General features: G+C 35.3%; 1 pseudogene; it reads left to right on the forward strand.

Moving 5' to 3' along the window:
• The first annotated feature begins 268 nt into the window (after positions 1-268).
• Positions 269-891, forward strand: LOC144216061 (small COPII coat GTPase SAR1A pseudogene; annotated as a pseudogene).
• The last annotated feature ends 23282 nt before the right edge of the window (positions 892-24173 follow it).

Genomic DNA, 24173 nt, shown 5'->3' on the forward strand with positions numbered 1-24173 from the left:
CTGAGTAGGTGTAGTTAATGAATAAAAATTTAGGGTAAAACCATGGAATGAATGACACCAAACAGAGGAAAAGACTTTGAAACTGAGTGAGTGTGATCTGAACAGAATGGATTATCTGTTCAAATGGCTGTCAAGAGAAAGGGCATATTTATAAATAAGAAAATAGAAGTAGCTAGTTGGTCCTGGGTGCTGCTGTTTGAGTGTTGTGGGAGGGTCAAAACCCCCCACTGCTGCCAGAGGAACCCCTAGGCCATAGTAAGTGTTAACAATGTCTTTCAACTTTGAATGTACCCACAATGGCATCAGCAGTGTGCTCCAGTTCCCAGGCCTCTACAAGGAATCTGGAAAACTTGTATTCTTGGATTTGGACAGTGAGGACAAAGCTACTCTTCTTCACATGCTCAGTGATGGCTGATTGGACCCACATGTTTCAACATTAGATTCAACATCAGAATAGCTGAATTGCTGGAATGACTTTTACAGCTTTCGATCCCAGTGGGCATGAGCAAGCACATCAGGTCTGGGAAAATTATGAGCCAGCAGTTAATGGGATTGCCTTTCTGTTGGATTGTGCGTATCATCCTCACCCCATGGAAAACAAAATTGAGCTAAAGACTTTAATAACTGATGAAACAGTATCCAATGTGCCAGTCCTTACCTTGAGTAACAAAATCAACATAGCAGATGAAATCAATGAGGAAAAACTCCATGAGATATTTGGGCTTCATGGACAGACCATAGAAAAGGGGAATGTGACCCTTCATACTTCATGAAAGTATTCATGCACAGTGTGTTCAAGAGGCAAGGTTATGACTAAGACTCCGCTGGTTTTCCCAGTATATTGATTGGTGTTTGGACAGTGAACATAAGAGTTTTACTTCTCTGGACTGATCCAAGAATAAAAGGAGGGAAGGAAGAAAAGAAAGAAGGGAGGGTGGGAAGAACAACAAAGGAAGGAAAAGGAAAAATAAAAAAAGAAAGACTATGAAAAGTAAGTTAAAACTATGAGATAATGAGATAATAGTCAACTTAATTCTTCCTCTTACAAGAAGTAATTAATCTTTTCTACCCATCCCCATCTGTTTCCATTCCACTAGCTATTGTATTCTGGAGTTTTATTATGATGTTTCTAGGAATTAATTTACTAATATTTCTTATGCTTTGGATTTATTAGCTTCTTGGAATTACAAGTTTGTGTTTTTCATCAATTCTGGAAAATCCTCAGGTATTGGTCTCTAAATTTTACTTTCAACCTGCCTCTTAATTTAGAGTTCCAGTTAAATATTTGTTAAGTCCTTTTCCTATTCTCTATACCTCTTAGTCAGTTTTCTGTATATTTTTATGTTCTAACACACTGTGATCTGATAACATTTAATTTTTATATTTTCCATTAGCTGAATTTGATTTACTATTAAAATTGTATGTTTTAGTTCTCTTATTTCATTTTTCATTTGTAGGTGCTATTTCAATCTAGGTTCTTCTTTCTGTTTTTTGTCTTTGTTCTTTAGTGAATCCTCTTTCCTGGCTATAATTTCAAGCTGGCATTAAAAAAATTAGTCCTGTTAAGCATCATATTTTATCCTTGTTCCCATTCATGGTGCTTTGTTTCCTTAAGAGGTAGATCAATATTAGTTTTATCCTGATTATACAGTTACTAAAAATAACCTCATTTGAATTAATCTTAGAGTTAAGGTAAATGTGACTTCTTTCAGTGAATCTCTGATAGGTTCTATCAGGCAATTATGGTTTCTATAAGTTATATAAAAAGTGAATTCATAATACATCATAGGCCTAAACATAAAATGTAAAACTATAGGAACATTTGGGTGGCTCAGCCGGTTAAGCATCTAACTTCAGCTCAGGTCATGATCTCACTGTTCATTGAGTTCAAGCTCCATGTCAGGCTCTGTGCTGATTGCTCGGAGCCTGGAGCCTGCTTCAGATTCTGTCTCCCTCTCTCTCTGCCCCTCCCCTGCTCACACTCTTTCCCTGTCTCTCTCTCAAAAATGAATAAACTTCAAAAAACAATATATATATATATAAAATATAAAACTATAAAAATTATAGAAATAAAAAAGATTATATTTTTATGTTCCAAAAATGATGGATTTTGATGAATTTTTAGATATATCACAAAAGTACAGTATATTAAAAACTGATGTTATACTTTATTAACATTCTCATAAGACAATATACTAGCCAAGAATGGAAAGAAAATATTTACAAATTGTTATTAAGATTTTTCCTGGATATATAAAGAACACTTAAAAGCCAATAACAAGAAAATAAGCCACCCAGTACAAAAATGGATAGGGGCGCCTGGGTGGCTCAGTCGGTTGAGCGTCTGACTTTGGCTCAGGTCACGATCTCATGGTTCACGGGTTTGAGCCCCATGTCGGGCTCTGTGCTGACAGTTAGCTCAGAGCCTGGAGCCTGTTTCAGATTCTGTGTCTCTCTCTCTCTCTGACCCTCCCCTGCTCCCACTGTCTCTCTCTCTCTCTCTCTCAGAAATAAAGCATTAAAAAAAACAAAAATGGATAAATGATATCAATAGACGATTCATCAAAGATGATAGATATGTGGAAAATATGCATATAAAAACTCTCAACAACATTTGTCACTAGGCAGATGCAAATTTAAACAATAAAGAGATATCTTTGTGCACTACAGAATAATTCCAAAATCCAAAAAGATTGACAGTATAAATACTGGCAAGTTTTATTCATGACTGGTTGGAATTAAAAATTGTATAGTCACTTTGGAAGGATCATTTGGCAGCTAATTATAAAGTTAAACATAGATTTACCACACAGTGTAGCAGTCATGCTCCTGCGTATTGTTGTACAAAACTTATTGTTGTACAAAGATCTATATGCTCAAGCTTGTAGATTATAATCACAATGAAATGAAAGCCTCCAAGATGTCTTTCCAAAGATAAATGAATATACAAACAGTATTGCATCTGTATAATGGACTATTTAGGGATACAAAAAAGGAATAATGTATTGATTTATATGATACCAACTTTCTTGGTAGAGACAAGCAGTTTAAACGGCTTCTACTTTGCCTTTTTGTCATTCTCTTTCAACAAACATCAGGAAAGCACAGTGAAGGTACTTCCGGGTTCTAAGAATATTCATCATAATAATGAACTAAAGAACCAAGGTAGTGATCTCATGGTGTGTCTGTATATTCATTGGATCCACTGTAAGATGGGCTTGAAACAGACTGAATTAAATATGGTTTGCCATATAGCTCTGCCCTACTAGAACAGGGCATGATGGTGGTCTATATCACCTGATAACACCATTAGCTCAGATTGTGCCTTTATAGCTCTTGAAAGATACAGAAATTCTCCTTTGTGTCAACAAATCTCCAGCCACCTCCTGTGTTTCCTCTTTACTCCCACACTACAACTATACTCACAATACTTCTGACTACAGGTGTGTTGTTGTTGTTGTTGCTATTTTTCGGCACCAGTCAACTCTCTGCAACAGCTTATGATTTAACTCAATTCTGACATTATCAGTCTGGAGAGGGCATCAAATCCCACAAGTTAAAGGCTCAGTCTCACAAGACTGCTCAGCCTCCCCACTTCAGATGCCAATCACAAATCCAGATTGTCATCTGTGCTTCTGACTAACCACAGGTTGCCACAACCCCACCTGGAGGTTTATTGATTGCTAGAGCATCTCATAAAACTCCAGAAGAGTTTACTTACTCATTACCAGTTTTTTATAAAAATATCTGCTAAAGGATACACATTAATCTCCATATGGAAGAGATGCATAGGGAAAGGCCTATGGGAAGGGACACAGAGCTTCTCTGCCCACTCTGGATGCTGCCACTCTTCCTGAACCTCCTTGTGTTCACACCCACCTGAAAGCTTTCCAAAGCCCATAGTGGGGCTGCAAATGGAGTTCATTTTTGATCATACCTACATGATAAACGCTATATAAACACCCCCATAATATGCATAACAGTCCATCCAGGTGGGTGAATTTTATAATTTTTAACATTGCAACATGCCAAAAGTTATTAAACCATTTACTACCACTGATAGAATCCTTACTGCTCTCTGATGAAATTCCTGAATTTTATACAATGATTGTGCTTTCTAGGGTTATGTCTAGTAGTAATGACCTAGTTCAAGTTAACTAAAAGCAGACTCAGTCAAAGATTATGTGGCAAATAGTTCATTTGGAAGGTTGTTTCCAGGTTCTACCATGAGGAAGTGAGAGAAGTGAGAGAGAAATAATAGAAAATTAATATTGGTTGTGTACTTATAGTGTTTCTTAGCTAATAACAGAGCTCTTATATCCTAGGGAACTTCTAATATAGTGCTGAATATATATCGATTTGTTTCAGAAAGGGTGGGGAGGGGCAGTATTTATTCACCGTCTCCCATGCCACGTTGATTGAAGGTCAGTCCTAGAATCTTAACTTTCTGGCTGTTTGTCAGTAATGATGAAATTTATAACAGGTAGCAAGTGTGAATATCAAATTTGGCATATTTGAAAATTACTTATGAAAGTAGTTTTATAATAAGCCTCAATAATAATATTTGCTATTATTAAACATCATTTTGAAATATCAAAGATTTGGTAGTGATCAGTGTCAGAATGTGAGCACGTATGTATAACATGTTGCTCTTTAAACTACTTATAAAGCATCAGAGAAGTAGCTACTTGGTGGTGTGTATTTGTTTCCCAAGCTTTTTACTAATGAATATTTAAAAATTGGAGTTAATTTTTCAAGTTCAAATTATAAACCATACCTGCCATTACTACAATGTTTAAAATTCAGTGTCAGTTTCAAAGAACAAGAGGAGTACAATAATTTTGAATCTTAAAACAGCAAATGACCTTTGTTTAGCATCCTGTCTAAGGTTTTTTGCCTCTAGGCTTTATGACCTACCAAGAATAAGGCTGCCTTTTTTTAACTTATTTATACAGATTTTTGAGGAAAGCATTTTTAAAGTTTGTCTGAGTTAACATTCTTCGTCTCCAGCTATATTACACAAGCGCTTCAAAACCTGACCTTTTTGAACCCAAATCTCTTTTTCTCAGAGCAGTCAAAATAGAGCAATATCCACCAATTTGAAGCCCAATATTTCTACTCAGACCATTATCCGTTCTGTGTTGGATGTTAGTCTGTGTATGTTCACATTTTCTTCAGAGTGGAAGGGTTAATGTGGAGATTTATTAAGTTAAGATACTATAGAAAAACAAATAATATAAAATAAATTAATATTTGAAAAGAGTCTAGAAATCACCAGTCTTTCTTTTTATGAATAAAGAGATGGGGAAAACGGAGACTAAATACATCTATAACAAAAACTTTCATCATATGTAGATTATATTACATTCTTTAATGTACATTCATTCTAATTGCTTTATAAATTCGAATCTAAAATTCCAGAAATCGAAAAAATTTAAAGTCAAGAAGTTTAGAATAATGATATTAGTAACAATAGAAAGACATATTTATATTGAGCCAGATAATTCTGAAATCACTATTTACTGAATTATTTCAGTTTACAACTTTGTGGGAAGATTACTTCCTCCATTTTTCTTATTTTGCATATACATATTTATTTGGATGAGGGTGAAATAATAAAGGTTTATAGAAACAAATACTGATGGAAAAAATATGAAGGAGTTGAATTCTTAATGTTTCTGTTGAATGATATCCTGTCCTTTGAAATGCTAACATGCCCCATCTGATGTTCATTCTCGATAATGCCCACAAAGTAAAATGTTTTGTTTTTTTTCAAAAAAGAAAACCATCTTTATCTTTCAGATGTGTGTGTTTTATTCACCTCTATTATAAAGTGGGGGGAAAAGGCAAGATGAAAAGGTATTATAATGCTGAGTGGCAGAATTTAGCACTATAGCTCTTGAGTGTGTAATAGAGCCTCCAGGGAGACTAAATGCATTAGGATGTATTTATATTGACAAAGGAGTCATTCTTTGTAGTGTTGAGAAGAAGGATTCTGCCATGACCCACATAGCAAATTACTGTTATCTGACCTCGTTGAAACAGAACTTTAGTGAAGTATGGCCAGTGGAGCTGATGCAGTAGAGGTACTTTTCCCAAAAACACTGCTGGAGGGCCATGATTATACCAACTCTCATTTCCTAGACTACTAAAATACTCGATAAAGAGTCTCATCTCCTTGATCGCAGAGCTCTTGTACCATGCGACAGAAAAGAAGAGGCTGTGTTACCACAGAGTGGCATGTTATTTTCTGAAGAGTTAAGATTACTAAATGAAGGAAAGAACTCATAGAAACTGGAATAAAACCTTGTTTTTGTTGTAGCACATTCAATCAGCAGTGTGCATTAAGAAGAGTGGGGTTTTCCCCCCTCGCTTTGTATTCTGTTATCCTTCCTATCTCTTTCTGAGTAACCAATTACTAACTTCCTCCATCTCACTTCCACTTAAGGCATACAATTTATTAAAAACAGATACTCAATTATTTTTTATGTCTTTTTAAAATGTTTATTTATTTTTGAGAGAGAGAAAGAGTGTGGGTGGGGTATGGACAAAGAGAGAGGGAAACACAGAATCTAAAACAGGCTCCAGGCTCTGAGCTGTCAGCACAGAGCCCAACGCAGGGCTTGAACTCATGAACTGTGAGTTCATGACCTGAGATGAAGTTGGACACTTAACCAACTGAGCCACCCAGGTGCCCCTTATGTTTTTGTTTTTTAATTTCTTAAAGTTCATTTATTTTGAGAGACAGAGAGTATGAGTAGAGTAGGGGCAGAGAGAGAAGGGAGAGAGAATCCCAAATGGTTTCCACACTGTCAGTGCAGAGCCTGATGTGGGACTCACAAACTGTAGAATCATAACCTGAGCCGAAATCAAGAGTTGGATGCTTAATCAACTTAGCCACCAAGGTGCCCCTCAATTAATTTTAATTAAAAAATGACATATATAGCTTTTTTTGTAATATATTACTATTTCTTATGATTATATTTGGCTTTAAATAGCAGTGTTTTTCTTACAATATACATATTTATGGATTTTTCCTATTAATATTCATTAGGGACTTATTAAGTGAACATTTTAATGAGATTGATTTACCTGGAGCAGACACATTAGAAGTGACTTTTCAAGGAGCAATTTAGTTGTAAAGATTTATTTTATATGTAATACCAACATTTTTTTCACACTAAACAAACTCAACTGAAAAGTTATAAAACAATTTTTCCAAAATGAAAATGTAAGAACTTTAAGTCCTCATTAAGTACTTCCAGTCCCTACCACTGAGCAGGCAGCTCTATATTCACTTAGAACAGGTAAAGTAATCTTTGGTAATTTTTCTAATAGCCAATAAAGAACCAAATCTTGCACACCACCAGACAGCTTAAAAGCTAAGCTTGTTAATTGTTGTTCTTAATGTTCCATTTAATATTTTATTGCTGAATGTAGTCAGGAGGAAAGCACTGGCTTATAATTTTCATTTTGAAGTATATTTTGTGGATTTCATTCTTACTGAATTGATTTTGCAAGAAAGTTGTTTCAAGCTCTTTGTCTAGAATGCCTTAAATTAAATAACAATGTCGGCGGGGGGGGGAAATCCAGACTGATTGGTAGTTAAGGGAGATTATCGAGGNACAACACCTTTAATGAAAGCATGGAAAGTATTGTAGTTGGGGATTACTAGTGACTTTTGATAGGTGAGAAAAAATTTTAAAGGTGTATTTGTGTTTTCTAAATATTTTTGGGGAAAAAAAATCACTTTTTAATTTAGATTAGGGAAACTCAAAACATTGAGTTTACAATGTTTTGTTGATTAATAAAATATACTTGGAATGTGGAAACGAGGCACAGATAGCTTAGAGTTGGGTAGCAACTTCAGTCAATGTAGAGAAATACATATATCTGTTATTGACTGAATATGTTCCCCTAAAATTTGTATGATGAGGCCCTAACCTCCAATTTGACTGTATTTGGAGATAAGAGGTGGGGGGGGGGGGGGGNAAACTGACTGGTGTGCTTATAAAATGAGGAAAAGACACCAGAGAGGTGTGTGTACAGAGAAAGGGATATCTGAAGACACAGCAAGAATGTGGTCATTTACAAGACAAGGAGATAAGACTCAGGAGAAACCAAACCTTCTGGCATTTTAATCTTAGACTTCCAGACTCCAGAACTTTATGAAAATGATTTCCGTTTAAGTTACACAGTCTGTGGTACAGTCTTGGCAGCCCATGTACACTAATGCAATGCCATGCCAAGGCAGAAAAATAGGTATTTTCCATAAAGATTATTTTTAATTTACTAAAGTATGTGCATATCAAAACACATTTATCCTAATTGTCTCTGATTGTGCTAATTCAGAACTTTTTCATTAAATTTTGTTAAAAATGTATCACTATAACAAGACATTTACCTTACAGAATTTTCATGGCATTTTAATCATGAGTAAGCTAGGTTGAAAAATATAAAAAGCACTGGCATTTAGAAAAATGTTAGAAAACAATATGTTTCTGCCACTTTTGTGTGTGTGTCTCTAAATGAAAGATGCTATTACTTGCTATATACTTAGCTTTTAATTTAAAAAATGTGACTAACAACTTGCCTGCCTATGTGTAATCCTCACACTTGATTTTAGTCACTCTCCCTCAAACCAAGCAAACTGGGGAAGAGCTAAGTCTAATACTTTTCAAGAAAATTGAAATTTTTGTGTCCATTTGGTTTAAGATTAGCCATCCAAACAAGTTCTGACCAATACTACATGGATTAAAATCTGAGATTCCTCAAGAAAGGGATAATTTTGTCATTACAAGGAGCAAATGCACAAGGAAAAGTTGCTCTTTCCCCTGCTACTGAATGTGGTTAGGTAGGGACATGATTAATGAGACCATGACACCCATTTGATGAACATAAAAGTGAAATCCCACATGCTATTAGGAGACAGTGAAAATACAGAAAGCATCTAGCCCTAGATGGCATTACTGAGTTGCTGACATAAGTGTGGAACTGCCTGGCCTCCAGATTTGACATAATAGAAGGAAAACACAATCCTGAATTTAAAACTTTTTTTACTTATTCTTTTCTGCCACTCATATTTAAATACCCTGCTATTAATAGCTTGAATATATTAAAAATTTTAATCTTTAACAAGACTAGGCTAAGTTATTGCATACCTTACCTTAGTTAATCAACCCAAAGTGCTCATGAAATATAAATTATTTTGGTTTTGGGGTACCTGAGTGGCTCAGTTGGTTGAGCATCCAACTTCAGCTCAGATCAAGATCTCGCAGATCCTGGGTTTGAGCCCTTTTTTGGGCTCTGTGATGACAGCTCAGAGCCTGGAGCTTTCTTCAGATTCTGTGTCTCCCTCTCCCTTTGCCCCTCCTTTGCTTGCACTCTGTCTTTCTCTCTCAAAAATAAATAAATAATAAAAATATAAAAGAAAATTATTTTAGTTTTTCTCTTACAGTTAAGGAATATGTAAACTAAAGTTTAGACAGTTAAGAAATAAGGGCCACCTAGGTGGCTCAGTCAGTTGAGCATCTGACTCTTGATTTCGGCTCATATCATGATCTCAGAGTGGTGGGATCAAGCACTGTGTCAGGCTCTTTGCTGACTTTGAGCCTACTCAAGATTCTCTCTCTCTCTCTCTCTCTCTCACTCTCTCTCTCTCTCTCTCCCTCTCCCTCTCTCTCCTCTCTCCTATTGCCCCTCTCCCCCACTTACACATACACTCTTTCTCTCTCTCAAATAAAATAAATTTAAATAAATTTAAAAAGAGAAAGTTAAGAAATACAATACAGGTAAAAATCTAGTGTAACCTCAAATGCGGCTCCACTTTTGTTATCCACTTATGGATAAAATAGTTAGATGGACATGGAAACATTGTATGCTAGTATTAAAGGGAAGTTTACATTTTCAAAAGATAAATGAGAATTTCACTTTCTAGTAAAACAGAGTGACAAAGACCAGGTGTACCCTTCCACCACAAACAACTAAAAGAATAGGGGAAAATATATGAAACAGCAGTGCTTAACATATTGAAGATCAGAAAATGAAAGACAGCTAGCTATCCCTGAAAAACCAGAAACAAATGAAGTGAGCTCTAGCAATGCCCTAGCTTATTGACTAGAAAAATTTTCTAAGATGCTAAACAAGGAATGAAAACCAGTGGAGCCCAGAAATCTCTGTAATGTGGTGAGAAGGGGCTTGAAGGCCATGCAAGCTAAGGTAGCTAAAGTAAACAGGACAGAGCACCAGAGGAGAGAGATACTCCAACTTCAGAGATCTGCAGAGGGTTATTTTGAATAGCTCTTATATATTCAGGGGAGTCTGATCAGAACATGTATTTGAAGAAACTCTCTAAGGCAGGGAAAAGGACCAACTGAAATAATTACAGAGAACAGAATACACAGAGGGCTAGGGAAAGGGCCAAAAGCTAGAATGTAAAATTTCATAAGTCAAGCGACATCAGAGTACTAAAAGGGTATTGACTAAATAGTACAGAAATGTAGCTCTAGACACATGATGCTCTGGGCCTGACTAATAAATATTAAAATCAAGAATTGCAAGGATCCAATTATTTCCAATTAGTCTATCCAAGTCCTAGGGGGAAAAAAATCTCAAGAATATTTATCGAAATGTAAAAGTATAGGGGTGTCTGGGTGGCTCAGTCAGTTAAGTGTCTGGCTTCAGCTCAGGTCATGATCTCATGGTTTGTGGGTTTGAGCCCCACGTCGGGTTCTGTGCTAACAGCTCAGAATCTGGAGCCTGCTTCAGATTCTGTGTCTCCTTCTCTCCCTGCCCCTCCCTTGCTCATGCTCTGTCTCTCTCAGTCTCAAAAATAAATAAACTATAATTTTTTTAAATAAAAAAAAGAAATGTAAAAGTATACAAAATAAAGTTAAAATTCTTAATGTCTACATCCAATAACAATTAACAGGCATTCAAAGAAACAGGGAAATAAAATCCATAATGAGGAGAAAAATCAGTGCACTCAAACTGATCAGCAATAACAGATGACAAAATTAGTAGAGACAATTAAGAGGCATTACAACTTTATTTCATATGTTTAGGAAACTAAAGATGGAACATAGTAAATTATGGAAGATATAAAATACTTAAAATTGTACATTGCATGAGATTAAAACAGATAAGCACTAAGGAAGAAAGATTAGTGAATTTCAAGACATACTAATGTTGGAAGAGGATTCTTGGTGTTTTCTCACATAATTGTAATTCCTTTGAGGTAAATCCATATGGTCCTTTCTTCTGGACTATCTTTTCATTTTTTAAAAAAAATTTAAATGTTTATTTATTTGTTGAGAGACACCAAGAGCACAAGTGGGGGAAGGGCAGAGTGAGAAAGGGACAAAGGATCCAGAGCATGATCTGTGCTGACAGCAGAGAGCCTGATGCAGGCTCAAATCCATGAACTGTGAGATCATGACCTGAGCCAAAGACAGACGTTTAATTGACTGAGCTATCCAGCCGTCCCTGGGCTATCTTCTCAAGGAAAATTCAATGGTGAACAGATTTTGGAGATAGAGATCGCGTTTCTCACTGGAACAAATAATAAATACAGTTGACCCCTTAACAATACAAGTTTGAACTGCATGGGTCCACTTATATGCAGAATTTTTAAAATAAATATAGTACAGTACTGTAACTGTATTTCCTTTATGACTTTCTTAATATTTTTCTTTAGCTTACTTTTATTGTAAGAATATAGCATATAATATATGTAATATACAAGATACATATTAGTCAACTGTTTGTGGCACTGTTATGGATTATAGTCAAGGTAAACTATTAGTTGTTAACTTATGAGGGAGTCAAAAATAATACACAGATTTTTCACTACACTGGTGAGGTCCAGTTGTTCAAGTGTCAAATGTACTTTGAAATTCAATCAGGGTGCTCTGAAATTTCAGAATTGGTTCTGCCCATCAAAGAAGATTATGATAGGATTACAATAGACTCTTATGATGGGGTACTTGGATAACTCTGGAACAGGTGTTAGTGGCTCACACTTTTCTTTTTTAAAAAACAGCATTATTGTTGCAGTGCCTGGGTGGCTCAGTAAGTTAAGCGTCTGACTTCAGCTCAGGTCATCTCATGCTTTGTGGGTTCGATCCCCATATTGGGCTCTGTGCTGACAGCGCAGAGCCTGGAGCCTGTCTTCAGATTCTGTGTCTCCCTCTCTCTCTCTGACCCTCCCCTGCTCATGCTGTCTCTATCTCTCTCTCAAAAATAAATAAAACATTAAAAAAATTTAGATAAATAAAGAACAGCATTATTAAGATATATTTCACACACCAAACAATTTACCCGTGTAAAGTATATAACTCAATGGTTTTTAGTAAATTCAGTATTTTTAGTATTTGTATCATTCCTCAAAGAAACCCCTAACCCATTAGGACTCACTAATTCCTCCAACTTTCGCCCACATCCACACCAGCTCTAAGGCAGGCACTAATTTTTATGTCTGTATGGTTGTCCTATCTGGACAGTTCATATAAATGGAATTATATATGTGTGGTCCTTTGTGACTGGCCTCTTTCACTTAGCATAATCCTTTCAGAATTCATGTTAAATTGTTGCATAAATCAGTACTTCATTCCTTCTTTTGACTGAACAATATACCATGTGTGGATAGATACTTTGCTTATCCATTCATCAGCTGATGGAGATTTGATCTGTTTCTACTTTTTGTCTATTAAAAATAATGGTGTCACGAACATTAGTGTACAAAGTTTAAGACAGTGCAATCATATTGAGGGTAACTCTGTGTGTAGGTACATCTGCAGTCTCTTTAAAATGCATATTTTCTGATGTTTGTTATGAGAATTTAACATGTCATACTATTTTTTCACATGATTTCCTCTCTATAGATTTTAATACACACTTTGCCCCTCCATTATTTATATAAGGCATACTATCATTAATGAGCTCTGTGTTAAGCAACTTCATCTACTTTAAATATATCTTAAAATATATTTTTAAAAAAGCAGGCTTTTTAAATTGAAAGCTGTAGTCATCACATATGTTGGCCACAGAGTAAGTTTTCATCCCAACCATTGTCAAGAGTGCCTGTTTGTCATATGAGATAGATGGTGAGAGGAAACATTTGGCATAGGTGTTCTGCATTTTTTTTTAGCAAAACAGAAAATGCTTACTTGGCATTTTCAGAATCACTTTTAATTTAACATAAATTTAGTGATTGCTGAATATAAGATATAATTCCATGGGCTGGGGTATGAGTAAGATGAATCAAGTATGGTCACTAACTTCATACAGTATCGTGATGCAGTGCAACAAATAGGCAGGCATAAATGAAATAGTTGATTGAAAAGGAGAAAGGAAGATGTATGAGTGTAGATTGAATATTAGAATATTCAAATTAATAATTATAAGCCTGATGCAAAGCCTAAGAAAACATTTAGTATTCTGTATTTCTTAAATTTATTTGTCCATAAGCTTTTATGGGGAAGACTAATCTTTCATTATCAATGTATTTCAGAAACAACTGTGAAATGATAAGAAGATATATACATATATGTGTGTGTGTTGTGTGTATATACGTGTGTGTGTATATATATATATATATATGTATGTATGTTATTTCTCTTTATCCTTCCCTTTCTCCTTTGATGATAATTCCTCTTCCACCTCCTTTTCCTTCACCTTCTTTATTTTTCCTCTTCCTCCTCTTTTTCCTTCTTATTTAGTTTTTTCCAAGTACAATGCTTGAAAGTAGAGGGTTCTCTTGTGTTAAAAGATAGAAGAACACATTGAATTAATGCAGAAGAGCCTTCAGTGGAATTGAAAAATCTTATAAGGGCTCTTGACAACTTGGGTGGCCAGATAATCATTCAATACAATATATGAACAATTACCATATATACTAAAGGCTGTGGATATTCCACTTAGAAAGTATTGATACATAGAAATCTACTCCAAAATGGATAACACAGACTAGATAACACACGACTTACCAGGATGTTCAGTCTCATTAAAAATTTTCCAACTACTCTGTTTTCTCTACATGTTCCCCAGAATCTCTATGAATTCCAAGGATTGTGTGTTCTTTTAGAACAATAGCATAAGAAGGGATTAGTGCAGCTACCCAAAGAATATTTTAGAATTGTGAACATGTTTTTGATTCCTATCATTTGGAGGCAATATTGCTAGACAACTTGCAATGATCATAGCTATCGTAAAAAGGATTGTAATAATATGTGTGAATTGTTGCTTACTAAGACTAGAAAAATAACAATAATTCACTCTTAAAATTTAAATATTTTTGCACAGTTTTAATAAATAAGTGGAATTGGGCCCCTGGTTGGCTCAGTCGGCTAAGCGTCTGACTTCATTCGGCTCAGGTCATGATCTCACGGTTCATGGGTTCGAGCCCCACATCGGGCTCTATGCTGATGGCTAGCTCAGAGCCTGGAGTCTGTTTCAGATTCTGTATCTCCCTCTCTTTCTGACCCTCCCCTGCTCATGCTGTCTCTCTCTTTCTCAGAAATAAATAAAACATTAAAATATTAAAATAAATAAGTGGAATTTTCCAAGAATAAATTAAAATCAAGGGTAGCTTGTACAGTTGGCTCTTGAACAATACAGGTTTGGACTGTGCATGTCCACTTATGCATCTTTTTGTTTTTTCATTTTTTTGATAAATATAGTACAATGTAAAGATAAGTATTCTTTTGTTGTTGTTAGCTTCCTTAGAAAGTCCTTAATAACATTTTCTTTCCTCTAGCTTACTCTATGGTAAGAATATAGGATAAAATATATATAATATAAAATAGTTGTTAATTAACTATCCTATCAATAAAGCTTCCATTCAAAAGTAGGCTATTAGTAGTTAAGTTTTTGGGGAGTCAAAAGTTACATATCAATTATTAACAGCTCAAGGGGTTGGCACCCATATCCCCCATGTTGTTCAAGAATCAACTGTATAGAGGAGGCTGGGTGGCTCAGTCTATTAAGGGTCTCATTCTCGATTTCAGCTCAGGTCATGATCTCACAATTCATGAGAACAACCCCCACATCAGGTTCTCTGCTGACAGCATGGGGCATGGATTTTCTCTCAATCTCTCTCTCTCTCTCTCAAAAAGAAATTAAGCTTTTTGTAAAAACATAATCAACTATATATTTATTGCCCACTCTAAAAGATTCAAGTTCCTAACCATCTGCAATGGAATCCACCACATGTATAGTATTTCCTTTTTTATGTTACCCTTAAACTACTGAGATGTAGGAACTAATAAAAATGCTGACACATTGTCCATGGCTTTTTCTGTTAAAATAACAATATTTTTGTTCATAATCCTGGAGGCTTTTGTTTTTCACCAGCATCATTATACTGTGACAGGTTAAGTTGTAAGCTGGCAAGTGGGGTAAAATTTCACACCTTTCACAGTTTTTGACAGTTATGGTGCTGAGGATAGAAAGATGGGATGTTGAAAGAAACATGAATTTCCAAAACAGGAAGGATAAGGTCTTTGGAGATCAGCCAGTGCTATTAGAAGGAAATTCATGGAAATTGACAGTAAATACATTAATCAAAGAGTATGATTGGCAGACATGAAGAGATGTTTCATCCAGGAGATGAAACCATCATAGAGAATAAGAAACTGACCCAGAGAGATATAGAAAAATCTATACATTTATTCCTGCTGCTCTGGAATATTCACCTAGCTTTTAGATGAAGAGATAATAATATCTTAAACGTTTGTAAATTTGATGAAAGCCAAAAGCTCATATATTACTGATACCAAAGTATAAGAAACATAATCAAATTGTTTAAAAATATGGGTAAAAGGAAAGTCTTTAAAGTAACTACCAAAAAAGAGACATTGGGTACAAAGAAACAAAGAGGGACAATAACAGATTTCTCACTGAACAATGTTAGATAGAAGAAAATAGAACAGCATGTGCATGCTTAAATACTGAAGTATACAGTCGACTTAGAATGCACTACCCAGGAAAAAATACTTTCAAAAATAAATGTGCAATAAATACTTTTTTAGACATACAAAGACCGAAAGCTTTTATCACCACTAGACCTCAAATATAAGAAATAAGAGTTTCTACATTCATAAGTAATATTACCCATGTCAACTAATGGTAGCCTGGATCTACACAAAAGATTGGAGAGCACTACAAAAGTTTGACATAGATAAATATGAAGTGATTTTAAAATTTAGTTTTTAAGAAATAATGAACTATTTAAGTACAAAGTGATAATATTGCCATATATTAGCTAAATATGTGACAAAAATGTACAAAGACTGAGAAAGGACAAATAGTTGTGTACTATTTTAAGGTTCTTATATATGTACAGTTGTATAGATGTATATATCATTTAAAATTAGACTGAGATTAAATAATGATGATTCTATAGAAACTGTATAATATACATAAAATAAGACAAAATAATTTTAGTTAATAACCTACCAAGAAAGAAAAAATGGAATCATAGAAAATATCCATTTCTACCAAAACAAAGAAGAAAAAGAGGAAAGAAAATACAAAAACAGATTGGACAAATAGAAATCAAAGAGCAAGAAAGGAGATTTAAAACCAATGATATTGGGGTGTATGGGTGGCTCAGTAAGTTAAGTGTCTCATGTCAACTCAGGTCACAATCTCAGTTTGTCAGGCTCAGCGCTGACAGTAGGGAGCCTAGACCCTGCCTTGGATTCTTTTTGTATCCCTCTCTCTGTTTCCCTCTCACTCTCAAACTCAGTCTCTCTCTCTCTCTCTCACTCAGAAATGAATAAACATTAAAAATTTTAAAAATAATAAAATAAAACCAATACTATCAATAATTATTAAATATTAATGATATATATGCTATTAAAGGAAAATATTTTCAGATAGATAAGAATGTAAGATCAACTGTACATTGCCTACACAAAGCTTACCATATTAAGATTCAAGAGGGGAAAAACATGTACCTTGCTAATGCTAACTAGAAAAAAGTTGGAGTAACTACTTTCTCATATTAATATCAGAGAAAGTATATATTATAGCAGATCTTACAAACTTTAAAGACAAACATTTCATAATGAACAGGGGGTCAATTCATTTGAGACCATAACAGTCCTAAAAGTGTGTGCACATAACAACAGAGCTTTCAAATATAACTGTTAGAATTGCAAAGAAAAAGACAAATCACAAATATGGGCAAATTTATCATGTCTTAATTTAGCATGTCTTTCTCAATGATTGAACATTTTGTGTGATATGATAATGATAGAACATTTCTAAGTGATAGAACAAAAAGAAATCCGTAAGTATGTAGAAGACTTGAACACCAGTAACCAGTTAATCTGATTATCATTTATGGGACCCTGGAATCAAAAATAGCAAAATTAATACTTATTTTTCAACTCTTTCATGACACATTTCCCAAGAAAGACTATATTCTTGTTCAAATAAAGTCTTAATAATTTTGAATGTTTCAAGTTGTACAAACTATGAGACATCACAATCAGTCTTTCTATATTAATGCAGAGGAGATATGAGTGAAGCTAAATTCATAGAAACTTCCAGCTTTGCATTTTCATATGCAAGATTTATCCTCATTCCATGATATCTAGAGTAACAGAATGAGACTGTGACATACATCTAAACTTTTTTTTTCAGGAAAATTTTATTACTGGGACCTAAATACCTTTCTCTTCTACTAGACTTCAGAATCTAAAGTTTTTTCCCAACATTGAATATTGAAGAGAAGGTGTAATGCTTCAAAGGCAAATATCAGCTTCTCTACTTTAATAAAATGTGACTAGATAGATATACATGTCCTTCCAAAATCTGAGGAAACTGTAGGTCTTTGATTAATATTAACAAATTCAAAGACATACACACAGATCTTATAAAATAATTAGAAGAAAGTCTGAGTTTATTTTATAAAAATAAAAAAAGCAGAGTCAGCCATTAAAAAAAGTTTCTAGAATTTCTTAATCCTACTGTAAATATCTCTATCACTAATATCACACTATTATTTATGGTCAACTATCATCTGATCATATTAAAAGTAAAGTTAATTTTTATTTGACACTGGTTGTAGGAGAAATTTATGTTTGAAATTTGATCATATCATTTAAGTGATTATTTTGTCCAGGTCAATTTTATGATTTCATTTCATCTAAAAATAAGTTGGCATAGTCTTGCTCTTGGAAATTCAGTTTTTATTTCTAAAATTGAGTCTCAAATTACTGGATTTCTCACAAAGGCAAATATATGGATTCAACCTTGATAATTTAATTCCTACTAGTTATTGGATAAATAAAATAGCCACAATTTTCATAGGATCTTTCTTGATATAGATCAGACACAATATTTTAAAATATATATAATAAAAATTATAAAGTGCATGATTAGCAGTAATTGATAATACCTTTAGCACTGTTTTTATCATTTTTTTTCCAAACTGTAATTTCTGACCATGATGTAATTTACTTAAATAGGATGGAGAAATTCTGGAATGTTGAAATAATACTAAAAGATTCTATTTGAGTTTAGTTTAGCTACCATTTAGTAGGCTATGCAGTATAAAAACAATTTCAAAACTCCAATGCTTTCTTCACCAAGAAGTTTTGCTCGTTTCACAAAAGGTTTTCTTTTAATTATGCCTCTTCTAGACTCTGGCATGCTGTGAGCTTGCCTGAGTTAGACATGATCTGGCAAAACATATCGTCTCTTCCTATGATATTAAAAGAAAAGCCATTACTTCAGAAATGTTGTTCTTATGTTAAGGCTTAAAACCAGAAGGGTGACCTGAAATACCTGACTGTGTCTCTTTACCTCATAATCCATGGATCAAAAAAATAAAATAAAATAAAATCATATAGGATGAGTATAACTCCAATTAGAAGGGACTGAACAGTTGAGGAGAATATTCCAATTAGTCACAGGGATATTATAGACTTGATAAATGTGAGTACAACTTGAAAGAAATTAGAAAAAGATCACCTTATAATGATTGAACAGAAAAACTTTAAACCTCAGTTTGCATATTGATTCAATATTACACATATATGTGTAATCTGTACATTGTATTTGTTGAAAATAGTTGCTGAATGTGTTTAGGAAATTTGATAAAATATATGAGAAGATAAAGGTGAATAATAAGAATATTGGAAAAGTTAAAAAGCATTCTTATGACAAGAGAAGTCTAGACAAAAATAACCAAGAGCATAATTAGATCGATAGGAGAACCAGTGCAAGGCAACTGCTAAATGTCCAGGATATAGTCCTGAGTAACAGGATGGATGGAAGAAACCCTTTACATTGCTTTATTAGGAAGATGAGGAAAACTGCATTATTTTGAATTCAGGGCAGACTTTAAGAGGGAGTAATTACGTAACACAAAATTTTAAGGCAGGCAGAGTTTACACTCTCAAACAAAACAAATTGATTAAACAACTGCTACGGAGCAGTAATAATGTGTTAGATACTGTGGGCAGAAAGATTAAAAGAACATCTCAGCTTCGTTTACAAACGTTTGATTCTCTCTCTCTCTTTTTTTTTTTTTTTACAAATAGTTTATTGTCAAATTAGTTTCCACATAACACTCAGTGCTCATCCCCATAACTGCCCTCCTCCATGCCCATCCCCCACCCCTCCACATACATCAGCCCTCAGTTTTTGTCAGCATTCAAGAGTCTCTCATGGCTTGCCTCTCTCCCATTCCCCCACCATTTCCCCCCTTCTTCTCCCCCTTGTTCCTCAGTTAAGTTCCTCCTAATCCTCCTATACGNTACCAATGGACAGAGAACGGTTTAAGGCATATAACCGGATTTCCCAGCTACAGTTAAGTAGCCGTGTGTATTCAGTGCTGGTTGCAGAGTATAGAGAAAGAGAGAGAAGGCAGGGTGGGGCTGAGGCAAATTTGGAAATAGAATGAACAGGCAGAAGGGATAAGAAGCTTTTTTCAAAGAGGTAAAGGGTGGAATAAGGTTGGATAGGTGAGAGAAGGATGCTGATATTATCCAGAGAAACTACATAGTCTAATTACTCCTGAGAGAGAGATGAAAATGTAGGTAGGTGTAGAATTTACATCTACAGAATGGACTCGTTGTGACCGTTTAAGCAAGCCGGCGACCAGAGTTAATCAGGTCAGTGTTCTGGGGAAAAAAGAGAGAAAAGAAAAATAAGAAAAAAAAAAGAAAAAAAAAGGGAGGAGGGCACCTCTCAGGCAGGGATGGGCGTGGCGTGACCCAATGCCTCAGGCGGGAGCTCTGCCTCGGCGGTTGTGGGGAGGAGAGCGATGGTGCTCCAATCCCTTTTTGAACCAAGCGCTGCACCTCGCTTTTTTGGGCGTGTAAACTCCCCGTACCGGGGGCGCAGCTGAAGTTGGTTGCACTCTTCAACCCAGGCCAGTCCCAGTCTCCAAATCCCAGTCCGCGCGCCCCGCTGAAATTGCCTTAGACACAGCTTCCCAGGCAACCCCCTCGGGCAATTCCAGGCTCCCTGCCGAGCTCTGGGGGCGGAGTCAGAATCGCTGCTTCCTTCTCTGGGTCGGGCTGGCGCGCATGGGCGGGGGCTTGCCTGCCGGGTGCGCTGAGCCCGAGCCCGCTGGAGTGAGGAAAACCAGGTCCCTCTATGGCTCGTCACCCGAAACACGAACTCACAGGCAGATTTCCCAGTTTTTAGCTCTTTGCCTTCCCTCTCTAGTCCCAGCCCGCCAGGGGCGCGGATGCCCGGGGTCGTGCGGCTCTTTCAGGGGCCCCAGCCGCCCGGGAGGACAATGGCGGCAGGCACTGCTCCTCTGAAGTCCAGCGCCAGGAGCCCACACAAAGAAGCAGTCTGTGCGCTAACCACCCCCCAGGACCACTTGGCGCGAGGGGACCTGGCGTGCAGGTCTTTGGCAAGTACGGTCTTTCTATGCCCCGAGGGAGGTTTTCCCCCTAAGCGGAGGTTTTTCTGTTTCGGACTCTCTCCTTTTCCCCTCTCACTCCCCGTAGAGGGTAGAGGGGGATCGCCTCCCACCCTGGAGTCTCCGATCCCGGCCCGATTTTATCTTCCCCGGTTCACACTCACGTTAGAAGGCTCTCTCAGTGGATTCTGCATCCTTTTTCTCCCAATCTCTCAGGTTTTGTAAGGTTTCCGATGGCTTCAGATCTTTTCCGTGTGATGTATGGGCGCGAGTGCAAGTACAGAGCTCCTTAGTTCTCCGCCATCTTCACAAACGTTTGATTCTTATACATTCTCATAATCTATTGATCTCATACCGTAGGTGAATAAGACAAGGGAAAACTAAATTATAACAAAAGAATCACGAAAAATTATATTTTAAATTAGCAGTTTATTCTGGTTTTCTATAGATTTAGATGGTATGGAATTGATTTTTCTTCCCAATCGGTGCAAATGCATCGTGTAGCATGTAGAGCCATTAGCTACTAAATCTTTGATTGCCTTTAAATTATTTTGCCTGTATAGGTAGTAACTGAAACCATCTTAACTCTAATATTTACTTATAAAAATACTTGAACATCTTCTTTCACTTATGTCTTTATAATAATCTACTTACATTTCCAGTTATATTATTGGTGCAGTTAAGAAGAAACTTTTGCCAATCAAATCTCCAAATAATAGCTATGATATTTAGGTGTAAGAATAGCCTCCTCATTGTAAGAATATAAGAGAAAAAAATTAGAAATTGTTTCTGTTCTGGCTTCTGCAACAGATCTCATTTTATGTTTCATGGACATGCAAACTGAAATGTTATTTCCTTAGATCAGGGTATCTATAAATAAGTTCTGTCTGAGAATTCTCATTCTTAGAGTTGTTGTTGCTCAAATATCATTAATCACTATTATTCTCAATTATAAAACATATTGATATATTCGTTTCAGTCTACTACCGTGGTTTTCAACTGGGAAAGGGATGATTTTGCCAGGCTTCCACAGGGGACATTTGACAATGTCTAGAAACAATTTTTGTTGCCACAACTTGTGGGTGGTGAGTACTAGGAGTACTGTCACCTTAGTGGTTCGAATCCAGGGATGTGGCTAAACATCCTACAGTGAACAGGGCAAACCCCCAACAACAAAGAATTATCTGACCTTCAGCGACATTGTTGCTCAGGTAGGGAAACCCTGACAGACTAGCATCCCCTATGTGACTTTTACTATTTAAACATATTGCTCCCTTGTTTCTGCTCAACTAAGCAATGACATTGTCTGTGTCCTTCAAGCCATTCCATTCTTTAGTCTTTGATCCACATCATGTGTTTGTTTAACACATTGATGGGTTCTGCTATTTAATTTTAACATAGCTCCCTTTGTCCAGTGACTCTATATGGCTGAAATATTTACTCTATGTGATTAAATAAACTTTATGACTACTGAATAATATTACTACCGGATAAGATGTGCCTATTGCAAAAAATAATGAAAAAAGTAAAATACTTTAATAATCATAGAGAGGTAAATAGATTCCAGAGACTGTTTTAAGAATTTGCATGTATTTTTTTACCACACTATAAAATGTTTCCTATTGTTCTCATTAAAGTTTTTATAATGAAGAAGCTAAGTCTCATGATTGAATAATCAGCAATCCTGTATTTATTTGTTGATTTATTTATTTATTTAAATTCTTTTTAAATTTATTTTTGAGAGAGACAGAGTACAAGCAGGGAAGAGGTAGAGACAGAGGGAGACACAGAGTCTGAGGCAGGCTTCAGGCTCCGAGCTGTTTGCACAGAGCCCAACACAGGGCTTACACCCAGGAATCGTGAGATTATGACCCAAGCCAAAGTCAGATGCTCAACATACTGAGCCACTGAGGCGCCCCAGCAATCCTTTATTTAAACCCAAGTAACTTGCCTTAGGTTATTGATTGATGATAATAACAGTTAATTTATCTCTCTCTCTCATATGCTATTAGGTTGAACAACATGAAGGTCATGTCATTTTAGTGTGTGAACCATTTCATGTAGTCAACACAATATACTTTTATCCTTCAAATATAGTATATCATAAACATTTTTGTAATGCTTTTATCATGTAATTTATCATAAGTGTTTTCTTTGTTAACAACAGTTTTCTAACTATAATGGCTACATAGATCATAGATATATATATAAAATTTTTATATGTATTGAATCATCACCATAGCATATTTAATCCATCAATCCTCAACTGTATGAAATTTAAGTCCAATTTTTTAGTCCAATTTTTAACAGTAAAAATTGCAATGGGGATGACTTAACATAAAGTTTTCCAGGGCTTTCATAAACATAGCTCAGAGAACAACATTATTGACATTATTTTATTGTCTAACTTTCTTAAATAAAGTCATGAATAATAAAAACATTTAATTGTATGGTATTTGGGGATGCATAGTTCTTATCAATTCTGGATACTGTTTTGTTTTTTCCATTATAACTTTTAATCAAAAATAATATGCCATTTTCAAACCCTTTTATAGATAAAGTACATTTATCTTCTAAATATTGAAACCAATTATAAATGTAAAAACGTAAAATATTTATGACAAATATTTAAATACATTTGTAGAAAGCTTAAACTCATAGAACATAACATTTTAAAACTGAAATTTTGTATTGAAGTCTAATAGAGGCTAAAAGTAGAATTGAAAGTCAGCACTGAAAAAATGGAATTGTTAAGTGCTAACCTTTTGGGAACACAATAACTGGATTTACATTTTTCAATATTAAAAAACGTTTAGTGGGGGAAAGTATGTATTAATATATATTATTTACACAAAAGTAAATGTTCATTAATATCTCCGCTTTTTTTCCCCACTAACTTTTGTTTTATATTTTTTGCTGTGACTACTCAAATTGCTTGCCTTTTTCAATGGCTGAATCTTTTTAGAAATTATACTATTATTTCTTAACTCCAGACATGTGTAAGTTAATTTGTATATGCTACAATTTGCTGCTGTGCCTGAATGTTGACAGACCATATCTAAATTTTCCAGTCGAGTTCCTCTTGGTTTCCCTTCATAGACGGCACTAAATGCTGGGGATGGGTATCATTGGGAAAGGGTTGTAGACTTTTTCCTATCTGCTTTATCTCATCAAAATCGCTATACCACTTGTATATTTTCTTTGCAGAAATATCTGTTCAAGATTTTAGACCATTTTCTAATTTTCCTGTTGAAATTTTGGAGTTTGTTATATATTGTGTAAATTA

The sequence above is a fragment of the Crocuta crocuta genome, unplaced genomic scaffold, assembly GCF_008692635.1.
Source record: "Crocuta crocuta isolate KB4526 unplaced genomic scaffold, BGI_CrCroc_1.0 scaffold439, whole genome shotgun sequence".
In the NCBI taxonomy this organism is placed as follows: domain Eukaryota; kingdom Metazoa; phylum Chordata; class Mammalia; order Carnivora; family Hyaenidae; genus Crocuta; species Crocuta crocuta.